We start from the raw sequence: 12,351 nt of genomic DNA, 5'->3' as shown, positions 1-12,351 counted from the left end.
AGACAGACACTGCTGCTAAGCATTATCTCAGTTACCAGTAGGTCTCACACAGGCTCAATGCCACCCCATGAGCACAGATAAGAACCAGCGCTCACTAGCTTAGGCACTGCTGTTCAACTTGAGCATCGAACACTGATTGCTGCGTATAAAAGTCTGAAGGAGGGATGAGGCCAGAGTCAGCACCGCTGTCCTGCAGCTGAGGGCTGAGGATGCTCAGGCCCTCCCGCTGTGCTGTTTTGCTCTCATCACTCCCATTTGCCACTGGGACGCTTGCAAAGGGATGAAGCCCACTGCCACGCGGCCTGGATGAGGGCGGGTGCTGTGCTGCTGGGGCTGTCAGGGTGGTTAGAGCCACACTGCCAGTGTAGCTTGGGCCAGCGTCCCCTCCTGCCACTGGGCACGTTCGTGACACTACCCATGTGTTCTCTGCACTCCAGCCAGCAGTTCCTGGCAGTAAGCCTCCCTCTGAGCCTGAGGAACCAGGGGCTGCCAGGGGCAGGGGAGGGTGCAGAGCTGCTGCCATAGCTGGCGGCAGCAGGTTCAGGTCCCCAGTCTCCAGAGATGGCGACTGGTGTTCCACAGCTCTGCTGTGGCTTTGCCAGCATCTCTCTGAGATGTCCCTTGGCTGGGGCGGTGACTCCTAAAGTGCCCTGTCAGTGTCAGCCAGCCAGCTGGCTGCTGCAGGGGACCTGGACCCTCTAGTGGCTTCTGAGTCCCTCTGGCTAGGGTGTCTAGGACAAATCTCTACAGGGACAACCCGAACTCTAATGGCTCCAGTGGAGAGTTGTCCTGTGGAGAACTGTCCTGGAGAGTTTGTCCCTTCCCTGTGGACCACTTCAGAGCCTACCACCACTGCAGGCACTGGTCTTGGACACTGACTGTTTGAGAGAGAAAGGGGAATCCGCCTTGTAAACACTTTGAGGGGAAACCTGCATCTCTTTTCATGAATACATCAGAAACACTGAAGATTTGAAAGATTTTACAGAGAATCCAGTGGAGAGGATCCTGTAGCATCCAGATGTTCTCATCACAGCAGTTTTGGAAAAGATCTTCCATGTTTCAGTGGTGGACATCGGCAAGCTAGAGACCTCTGACAGGCAGAGCTAGTTTTCTGGAGGCAGGGCTTATTTGAAACTGAAACGTGTCTGTGTGGAGGGAGGAGAGACAATGGAGTAGGAACACTCCAGACTGAAACATGCTGCCCAGGAAAGGCCCCTCCAGCGACTACAGCAGTTTTAGAGGCAGGCTGTCCCCCAGAGCTGACCCTGCTACCTGGGGACAAAATCTGCTTGAAATATCCTGCTTTGGGAGGGACTGTTCACAAAGGCTTGAAGTGATAGGACTAGGGGTAAGTGTGTAAACTGGAGAGGAGCAGATTTAGACTGGACACAAGGGAAAACTACTTCACTATGAGAGTGTTGTAGGCACTGCAACAGGTTGCCCAGGGAAGTTGTGGCTGCCCCCATCCTTGGGGGTGTTCAAGGCCAGGTTGTGTGGGGCCCTGAGCAGCCTGATCCAGGGGGAGTGTCCCTGCCCATGGCAGGGGCGTTGGAACTAGATGATCTTTAAGGTCCCTTCCAACTCAAACTATTCTACGATTCTATGGAAAACAGCTACTTGGCAGCTGAGATCTTTTTATCCAGCAGCACTGTCCCAGCACAAACCAGGGCTCCTCAGAGATGAGGAGAGGATGACCCTTCTGTACGCCCACCCTGTCCACCACATCTGTAGCTAATTATTCATCTTCTTGCTTTCTCCCCCACACCGGTTTTCCTGAGGGCTGGGAGGCCCTGGCCCAGACTGCCCAGAGCAGTGGTGGCTGCCCCATCCCTGGAGGTGTCCAGGCCAGGTTGGATGGGGCTTTGAGCCATTGAATCCAGTGGGAGGTGTCCCCTGCCCATGCAGGGCGGTGGACTGGATGGGCTTTGAGGTTCCTTCCAATCTAAACCATTCTGATTCTTTTCTGTACCACCACAAGGTAATTGCTTTCTGCTTAAAGCACTACCTGGTAGGAGGAAACCCAGACATTTTCTGCAGTGCCATTGCCTTTTTACAGCAATTTATCACTTCTTCTATTAACGCAGATTTGTAGGGGGAGACATAACCGGAGGGCCCCAGAGTCCCACGAGCTGCTCTGTGGATCCCCTCCACCTCAAGCTCCGCTGTGGTGGTCTCTGTAAGGATTGAGCATCCCCACCGAGGCCATGGACCCGTTCATAACCAGACTTTCAATTACAGTTCAGCAGTGTGGCCTTTTGCTGAAACCATGTCCTGTGGCTCCCTGCCCTTTCTGCCCCATCTCCCTGTTTAGCGTAGAGACAACACATAACCATTCCAGTAGGTTATATGTGGTGCTTTATTTCGAGGCCCCGGGAACCTGGGGTATTCAAACCCAAATCAGGTTTCCAAGACATCCCAGCAGGTCCGCAATTAACCCTTAAGTGTTTTGTAATCTAATGTATATTAAACAGATTACATCATTTCTTCATGCATATGTATTTGAAGATTGTCTCATCATTTGCGTGGACACCTGCATTTCTTTATCTTCAGTTGACTGCCCTTGGTATGCTTCTGGCCTTCACAAATGTAGACTGTGTTCAGATAAGGTTGTTAGCAAAAGCGTAGGCTCTGCTCGGATAAGGTTGTTAGTACATTCTTTCTAAGCACTCCCTAATATCATACTTGTGAAGGTTATGTGTGGTCTGTGAGAAAACTGTCACTGTCTACAGAGACAGACACGAAGTCTGCACAAACTTAACTATAAAGATCAACAAAATTAAATGCTAAATACAATATATATCAAATGTTAAATACAATATACATAACCTATAATTCTAATCTTACTTAATTGAGCCCTAATTCTTCAGCTAAATTAACGTTTTTCCAACATCCCACGGGTAACAGAGAATGATCCACTTATAAAGTCCGGAACCTCGAGGAAAAGTTTTTTGGAGTTAAAACTCTGCATTGGAGACCGCGTTTCCCGGGAATTTCCTATAACGCCTTAAATTGCTGCTATTTCCCGAACTTCACGCCGCAGCACCCCCTCGGCACCAGTCACGTGACGTGGGTCTATGGCAGGAAGGCGGAAAGTGTCGGGTCCCGTGCTTTTGTCACGTGAGGTAGGAAGGGGCCGGGTCACGTGCTGCGGGGAGTTGATCACGTGGTGTGTATTCGTTCGGTCACATGCAGGGGTCAGGTTGGGCACGCAGGATAGGGTCGGTTTTTGATGAGGTGGTACTGGTTCCTCTCGTCACCGTGATGCTGATCCCTTTGGTCACGTGGAGGGGTCGGATTGGTCACGCGGGCGGGGCAGTCTGGTCACGTGGTGCGGTGGGCGGTCGGGCACGCGGGGCGGAGGAGCGGAGTGCCGGGTCACATGGCCGAGTCGATCACGTGGCGCGGGGCGGGTCACGTGGCGGGGCGGGAGGCGGAGCGCGCAGCCCCTGCGCTGGGTGTCCCGGGCGTCCCCCGGGCGGCGCGCGACCCCGTGCGCGCCCCCTGCCCGCCCAGGCGGCCCCGCCCCTCCCGCGCGCGGCAGCAGCGGCAGCGGCGGCGGCTCCGAGGGTGGCGGCGGCGGCGGTGGTGCCAGGTGAGCGCGGGGCGCGGGCCCACGGCGCGGCCTTCCCAGGAGTCGGGACGGGCAGGGCAGGGCGGGGGTGCCGCGCGGCGCTGGGGTCAGTCACGGGCGGGAGGCTGACAGCGTGCGGCGGGGACGCGGCCCGCAGCCCGCCCGCCGCAGCCGGGTAGGCCCCGGGCTGGGGAACCCGGCCCCGCCGCCTCGACCGGGGGAGGAGGGCTCCCGCCCCTGCCCCGAGCTCGACCCGTGCTGTCAGCCCCGGGAGTTCCGGCCACGGCAGCTCGGAAGCCAGGGATCTTGGGCCCCTTCGAGCTCTGGGACCCAGGAGCTCTGGCCCGGGAGCTCCTTTTTACCGAGGACGTGGGTTCTGATTTCAGTTCCTCAACCCTGACCTCACGCGGGTGCTGACGTTCTTTGAGAGGTGGATCAGGGAGGATGCGCTGATGGTTCTTTCATCGCCAGCTTTTGTCTGAACCTTTTTTGTCTGTAATTCTGCAGCAACCTGAGGACGCATTCTTAACTTCATCCCTCGGGTCTGATTTTTGTGTTCCTCTAAATCACATCTACTTTCAAAGTGTCTCAGAAAACCCAGGTTCTGATCTCTTCAGACTTCCTTGGGGAACAGACAGGCAGGAGCTGTTCCGCTGCTCACCGTGATGTGGTTTGAGTTGTAGCTTTAGGAGCTTTGTCTCTTCACAACCTCTCAGCTGCCAGATGTTGAGAGGTTGTGAACGCGCTTTTGTGCGCGTTCCCCTGACTGAATACAGTAAAACCTTTCTCATTTGTGTTTTATTAGAGAGAAGACGATGCCTCTGATTGGTGTTTGTCTCCATAATTATTGTGCAGGCTCATTCTTTAGCTAAAGCATCTCTTGGTATTTCCTAAGAACAACCACGTAGAACGGATTTGGTATTTCAGCTGCAAGAAGGGAGATTGAGATGAGATCTTGGGAAGAAATGTTTTCCTGTGAGGGTGGGGAGGCCCTGGCCCAGACTGCCCAGAGCACTGGTGGCTGCCCCATCCCTGGAGGTGTTCCGGGCCAGGTTGGATGGGGCTTGGAGCAACCAGATCCAGTAGGAGGTGTCCCTGCTCATGGCAGGAGGGTGGGACTGGATGGACTTTGAAGTCCCTTCCAGCCTAAATGATTCTATGACTACGATTCTTAAAATGGTACACCAAATGTAACAACCACAGCTTTTGGACTTAGCAGCTCTTTTCCTGTTCAGAAAGTTTTCCCAGCTTTTCTGTGCATCTTGGGGAGAGAGAAACAAAGGTCTCAAGGCACTTATCCAAAACAGCCAGGTCTTTGAGCTGGTGAATTGAGCTTGCCTACAGCAAGGCATCAGGGGTGTTGCTAGGAATTTGCCTGCTCTTCAAATGGTCACTGAGCCTTGTGGCCTCCTGTGGAAGTTAACTGGCTTTGCTGAGAGATTTCTGTAGAACCATAGAATCATTAAGGTTGGAAAAGGCCTCTCAGCTTACCCAGTCCAACCATCAGCCCAACCCCACTGTGCCTGCTAAATCCTGTCCCCAGGTGCCGTGGCCGCATGGTTTTGAAAACCCTTGGGATGGGAACTCCACCACTGCCCTGGGCAGCCGGTTCCAGTTCTTCAGCCCTGTGTCAGTGGAGAAATGTTTTCTAATATCCAATCGAAACCTCCCACTTAAGGCCATTTCCTCTCCTCCTATCTCGTTACTAGAGAGAAGATTTTCCACAGAAAAACTGCATCCTGAGTCTCCCAAGAGAAAAATCAAACCAAAGCAGGGGGAGGCCAGACACAGACCTGATCTTCTGTTGAGAAATGAAATTTCTCAATGTTTAAACCTACAGAAGAGTATTTCATTCGGTCTTGGTGTTTGCTTGAAAAACCCCCAGCAGCGCTTTCCAGCCATTCTCTCCAGAAAGCCTGTTCTTCCAAAGGACTTGGAGGGAGGAGTAGTTCATAACAGCACTAGTTTTACACTACTTTTAGTAAAAAAAAAATAGGTTCTTCTTTAAAATAAAACACAACTGTGAGAGTGTGTGTGGGGAAATCCAGGCCCCCTGCGTGTCTCTTAAGTGCCGCTGCGTTCACTTCCCAGTGGGTTAAACACTGGAACATAAGGGAAAGGTGAATTCTGCCAAACAGTTGTGGTGCTGCTCTTTGAGTACGCTGCTGTCAGAGATTGCTTGCTTTTGTAGTAGGTGTTCAGCATTTAAGACTAGTAACTAAGCTGTTAAACAAATTTACAGGATATTTATATTTTCTAATACCAAATTGGTTGGTTTGGGACAGAAGCTGAAGTTAGGACTGAGTTACTTAGTCATGCTACATTTAGTAGGTTTGCAAAGTGTTTGCTAATTAAGTCACTGGAGTGTGAACGTGGCTGTAAGTCTGACTGCGTTGGGAATAGTGACATTGTATGGGTCAGCAATGTAGTCGGAGGGCAGAAGGTGGGATGGTGGTGGTGGTTTCAAAATCCTGAAGTCTCTGTTGAGAAATACAAATGCTGAGAGAAAGGGCATATGAGGGAGCAGGATGCCTGTTGGTCTGTAGAGCATTGAGCAGCAAGAATTAACCCTGGATGTTGCAAAAACAGTGTTTGAGCACAAACTTGTTCCATAATGGTGGGCTAGAGCAGAAGTGATGATTGTGATTCTCAGTAACGGGAGGGAATGTGTAGAGCTAGGAACAACCAAGGGGCAAAAGTGGAAAGAGAAGGAATCCTTGATGGCACAAAGTTGACTCAGGGACTATTAATCATCAGGCTCCAGGTGAGATGTTTTCCAGCTCCTAGCCAGATCACCTTTGCTTTACTGAAGCCATGGATATCTTGTATTTTGTCTTGACATGTGAGGGACTCTGCTGATCCCTCCACAGTGGATTGGTGATGTTATGCAGCAGGAACTCCACCTTGCAAAGCCTCCCAGCCATGCAGTTGATGTGTTCTTGCACTGGTACACATGGAGAGCTGGAGGTCTGGCTGAGGATGGTGTGAGGAACTCTGATTGTCTGGTGTCCTGGCGAATTGGAAGGAAGGAGGTCTTTTCAGTGCTGCTACTGGAGTTGTAAGTTCACCTGAGCTTTGGATTACACAGAAGGATAGTAGTGGAAGTTCTCCAGAGGTCCAGGAGCCTGGGACTTTTTCAGTCCATTGGACGCTGGGGGTCATTTTTTATTCGGTGCCCTCTGTCATTAGTGGTTGCTATTGATGTGTCCCGCCTGCACTCAATAGCACATCAGAACCTGCTGTTGTCCTAATTAGGAATAGAAACAAGCAGGGAATTCTGTTATGTGTATACTGTGGCCTTGTCACAGAAAATAACCCTTCTTTATGGATTTGAGAAAAGAGAGGTGCCCAGCATGTGTTGCAGTGTGGCTGGTTTGGGAGCTGGGGTGAAAGAGAGAGACTCCATGTGCCAGAGAACCATTGTCTTTTTGGGACTGGAGGACAGCTGCCTGCTCTCCAGCTTGAATGAGGAGTCTGGCAGAATAGTCCTCCATGGGGGTTTGGATCGGATCTGTATGAGAATTGAAAAGTATGGGAGATTAATGATGCCTTATCTAAATGCACTTGTCTTCATGCAAACTGATAGTTTGGGACAGGAGGTTGCTTATACTGAGCTGTGTATGTGGGAGCCTGAGCATTACATTTGATGCGTGACAGGGAATGATGTAGTTATTCCCACCAAAAGGCGCATGCTGTTAAATTCTCCTAAGTCCTGTCCATATCGTCTTAATATTGTTATTTTTATTCTTTTAAAAACCAAGTGGCCGACCAAGCCTGCGCAGCTGGTGTGTAGTTGTGTTTCTCATCGTCGTTTCTGGGCTGTACTTAGAGCGACTGAATGAGATGAGAGCCCTCTGTGCATTTGTGTACACAAGAACACTCTCGCAAGCCTCCCTCCATGCTGGATAATACAAGGAAAAAGTGAGGATTTACATCTGCTGTGCTTTCTGATCAACTGGAAGTTTTGGCATTTGTAATACCATCCCGGCACTGAGTGGAGAGTGCGTGAGAGATGGGATGTGGGGATCATACTGGCAGTTCTGATGGGTCGCCTTCCCAGAAGAGTCAAGGAGTCCACACCTGCCTTCTCAGGATGGTGGCTATAGGAGCTGCACCTCCTCAGGAAAAAACGTGAGCAGGTTTTTAGTGAGGCTCAGTTGAGAATAATACTGCATGAGAAACAGTGCCACCTCTTTTGTTCACAACACAGGGAGTGTTCCTTCTAGGGGGTTTGGAGTGCTCTCCACAAGGATGCAGTGCTGTCCAATCCTCTTGTGTCCCTGTTTCACTGGGAAGTGCAAGACTGACCATGGATGACGTGGTTCTTAATGGCAGCAGTGGCAACAGACAACACATCTGAAATCTGAGTCTTCCAAAAGCCCAGAGCAGCACAAAAGAAGCTGCAAGTTTTTGTACAGTCAGGAAACTCTCAGAACAATCTGGATTTTAACAAAAGCTGTCCCTGATTCTGTTGTAGGGAGGTGGGGTTTTTGGTCAGGGAAAACAGTCTCCTCGTTATTGGGTGCCTCGTAGCAAAGGAATTGCTTTTAAGCTGTTTGACTTAGCTTAAGTATTTTCCACATGCTTTATAACGTTTCAGAATTTTAAGAACTTCAGCGACATTTCTTAGACTTTTATGTCATGTGAGAAGGAAGAATCTAGCACTGAGCCAGAGGTGCAGCTTTCAGTTAAGCTTAGGTCAGGACTGGTAATCGCAGGAAGACCTGGACTGATTACATCAGCATTTATGGAACTGAGTGTGAATTTGGTGATAGGGGAGTGGGGAACATTTCTGCTCAGAAAGGTTTGACAGAGGTTAAATTCAGCTGTAAATAAAAAGCTCGTTGCAACACAAGCAATTAATAGATTGCTGCTTGGAAAGGAGTTCTTTCATAGCCTTCAAAGGCAAGTTAACACAGTTTCTTGTCAAGATGCATCTGATTTTAAATAGCATCTCATTTTATGTTTTTGCTGGTGAAATGGATGAATCTTTGTGAGAAGTGACATGCTGCAAAGCTCTGTCATCGTATCCATCCGTTACTGTTGTGTATTTCTTCCAAAGGGAATTGTCCTGAACATAGGAAACTAATAATGCAGCTAACAGGAACTCATTGATCAAATATTACACTGAGTAGACAGACTACAGCTCCAAGCATTGCTGATTCCAAGTTGACTTGTGACTTGGGAAGAAGGCTGGCAGCGTCCTTGTGCGGGTGTCCTAGCTGCCGAGAGTTGGGATCTCTACATGGGTAACGGAGCTGCGCCTGAAACTCACTCTGGAGTTACCATCTTGCTTTTTAATGCAACCCTGATGATCTTGTCAGTCAAATTCTACTGGGTTAACAACTAGTGGCTCAGTTGAGCCATGCCCAGTGCATCCTAGCAGGGGTTGTGAGGTTGCAACAGACTTCATGAAACTTTATCAGTCATGGTGTGGCCAGCAGGAGCAGGAAAGGGATCGTGCCCCTGGACTCAGCACTTGTGAGGCCACACCTCAAATCTTGGGTTCAGTTTTGGGCCTCTCACTCCAGGAAAGATGTTGAGGGGCTGGAGTGTGTCCAGAGAAGGGGAACAGAGCTGGGGAAGGATCTGGAACCCAGGGGTTGTGGGAGTGGCTGAGGGCCCCGGGGCTGTTTAGTCTGGAGAAGAGGTGGCTGCAGGGAGACCTCATCGCTCTCTGCAGCTCCTGGAAAGGAGGTTGTAGTGAGGTGGGTGCTGGGCTCTTCTCCTAAGTGGCAAGAGATAGGATGAGATGAAATGGCATGAAGTTGCACCAGGGGAAGTTTAGACTGGATATTAGGAAAAATGTCTTTACTGACAGAGTGGTGAAGCACTGGAACTGGATGCCCGAGAGTGAGGTCCCCATCCCTGGTGGGGTTCAATAACTGTGTGACCGTGGTACCTGGGGACATGGTTTAGCAGGCATGGTGGGGTTGCGCTGACGGTTGGACTGGATGAGCTTAGAGGTCTTTTTCAACCTTAACAATTCCATGTTTCTATGGTTCTATGATTTAACAAAGCAGCATCCCACTAAACCTGCTGTCAGAATACATTACGGTACCACTGCAAAGACCCTTGTGCATTACAGTAGTCTGTGATTTTCTTTTTGTAGGAAACACTTCGGTTAGGTGGTTTGTGCTTCAGAGCTGCAGGACAGCATGAAGAGTGGCTATTGGTTCTGTATCAGAATGCGTGAATGATGCCTGCCATTCTGTAGACTTATTTGTTTTGTTTTCTTTACGTTTGGGAAAGTGTAAGCTCTGAACAAAGCTTTTTTGTCTGTGTATGGAAGACTTCAGGGGCTGGTTTTGTGGATTCCCTGGTGTGTGCTGAAGTACACATCCAGTCCCTAGGCGTTTCCAAGCTCTCTATCAGATAACTTGTTGTAATGAAAGTTGGAGTTAATGAACCAATCTTGATTAGTTTTTTTCCTTGGCCAAATCTGGTGTCGGTTAATGTGTCTCAGGAATGGAGACAGCAGCAGTTAATTGTTCTTCCCATAGCCCAGGCTGACCATCCCTGGTTTTGTATTGGTGCTTGCTGGGGCAGCCTGTCTTTCCCAGTCCTCTCTTCTCTGGAGTAGCTGGGTATCTGCAGGCTATCTCGTACCCTCCAACTGTGGTGAGAGAGCATCACTCTTCCCACAGAACAGAGAACGGGAGGAACAAAATGCCCCTGGATTCCTTGCACCAAGGATTTTGGATGATTTCCCCCAGTTCACCACCCTTCAGCCCAATGTTGGCTCCCACCCCTGCTTTCCTAAGGCATGAATGTTTTGAATGGGATGCTTTGAGGCATTCTTAAAAACAGCTTTTACTGGGCAAACAACCCTCCTTTCACGTGAACTCTTGTCCAGTTTGGTACAGAACTCAGTTTTAGGCCGTCTGAAATAGTCCATGGAACATCCTTTTATAAAAAGGGTGGAAAATAAAACAAATGCAATATCTACCATGGAATGCAGAAAGTTGGATTTAGTTTTGGCTTACACTTAATACAAGATACTAAGATTTCATAGTTCAGATTTTGGATTTGCGTGTCAGCTTGGCGTCTGGTCATGGCATTCAGGCAGGTTTGCATGGAGCTGGAAACAGCGAAGTTACTGCTTAGGATGTCGCCGCTCAGGTCTTCTACTCGGGATCTTAGTGCTGCTTTGTTACAGTGCTGGTTTAAAAGTGCAGGCAGATACCAGAGGCTGAGAAGTGTTGGGTGCTGACTGAAAGTGCTACAAAGCGTATGTGATCTGGTTCACTGGGAGTACTCTTCTGCCCCTCCAAATCACTGGGCTGGCAGAAGTGCAAAGGATGTGGCACAATACTGAGGCTTTTAAAGCCATTTTACTTTGTCACCTAGATAGAAGATGGCAAATTTATGCTTTGTATTTCTGAGTCTTCTTCCCTTGTCTGCTTCCCCAGTTTGGTTTTGGTTTGTCCCCTTCTCTGCTGAGGAGCAGGCTGGCGCGTAAGCAGGAAATTCGCCTGAAAACCAGGACTTGGATGTAATACAAATCATCTGGGTTTTAGGGATGGTGTTCTGTTTTCACTGAAGCCATTAGCTTTACTGCTGCATTTTTGTTACCTTGAGAGATTGGAGTGTGACTTGATGAGACTGTGAACAGGAGTGAGTTCTGGGGATGGGTTCAACCCTTCTTTGTTGGCCACCTGCAATAAAAACATCCCTCTGAGGTCGTTGTGTGGGCTCTGGAGGCGTTTCTGGAATGAGCTTCACCTGAGCCACTTTGGGCACCGGCTTGGGATGTGCTGAGGTGCATCCTCCTTGTGCCACTCTTTCTTTTCTGAAGATTAATTTAAGCTTGAGGAGTTTATAGTGAGATTTGAATACCTCATTACCGATAAAACTTGCCCTGTTTAGAGGAACAAAATGTTATTTCCAGCCAGAGGGAGTTTTCTGGCGTTTACCTGTAATGAAAGGTTGGTTCCTCCAGATCCTCAGATTGGGATGTTAATACATGAACATAGTGATGTGTGCTTTTTGCGTTACTAAGGAGAGAGTTGGATTTGATGCAAAACTGCATATTAAAAATCAAGGCATTTGCTTTTATGTTCACTATTTTTGTTGTTCTACATCACTGATAAATCTCTGTGATGGCTTTCTTTAAGGATTACATTTTTGGGGGTTGCTGTTTAGCCATGTTTGCCAGTCTGGAATTACCTGCAGACCTATTACGTGTCACAGGATACTGAAGTTGTGGGATTCGTTTTGGCAGGTAAAACAAGCAGTGATGCAGTGGACTGTGTCTTATTCTTGTACCTTCTCCTCCTGACTCTCCAGCTGATCAGTGCTGGCCTCCGACTGTCTGTGTGTGTTGGGAGGGCTGGGCTGCGTCCAGAGCAGACTTTTTCACTCTGTGTGGAGCGTTACAGACTTTGCTGTCAGGTTTGTAGATGCTCTCAGACCTCCAGCCCAGAGAGGACAGCTGAGATGCCTTCGTGGTGTTACGACTCTAATGCCAAAGTTTGAAATTCCAGTAATCTGGAACATTCTCTCATTAAATTGTTTCAGAGGAAATCTTACTGCATGTTATTCTTTTGTATTGTAACAGTGATTCCTGCCCTCATTTAATCTCCCTATGTAACAACAGGAGAGTTGTCTAGAAGTCTTTTTTTTTTTTCCCAGTATTTTTGCTGAAAACAGTTGTAGAACCCTAGAATCACAGAATGGTTTGGGTTTGACCTCAAAGCCCATCCAGTTCCACCCCCTGCCATGGGCAGGGACACCTCCCGCTGGATTTGGTTGCTCAAAACCCCATCCAACCTGGTCTG

General features: G+C 49.1%; 1 protein-coding gene across 5 annotated transcripts in view; it reads left to right on the top strand.

The window, feature by feature from the left end:
- The first annotated feature begins 3,421 nt into the window (after positions 1-3,421).
- The window catches only part of NCOA6 (nuclear receptor coactivator 6), a 48,218-nt gene continuing 39,288 nt past the window's right edge, over positions 3,422-12,351 (top strand). For 3 of the 5 annotated variants that reach the window (XM_054081335.1, XM_054081334.1, XM_054081333.1), the window contains exon 1: positions 3,422-3,592. The gene's annotated coding sequence lies outside the window, so the exon portion shown is untranslated. The remainder of the gene's footprint in view (positions 3,593-12,351) is intronic. The other 2 variants (XM_054081336.1, XM_054081332.1) reach the window with 1 other exon arrangement.

Source organism: Cuculus canorus, chromosome 16, assembly GCF_017976375.1.
Source record: "Cuculus canorus isolate bCucCan1 chromosome 16, bCucCan1.pri, whole genome shotgun sequence".
In the NCBI taxonomy this organism is placed as follows: domain Eukaryota; kingdom Metazoa; phylum Chordata; class Aves; order Cuculiformes; family Cuculidae; genus Cuculus; species Cuculus canorus.
Note: the sequence above shows the minus strand (reverse complement) of the source record. Positions and strands in the feature narration are given on the sequence as shown.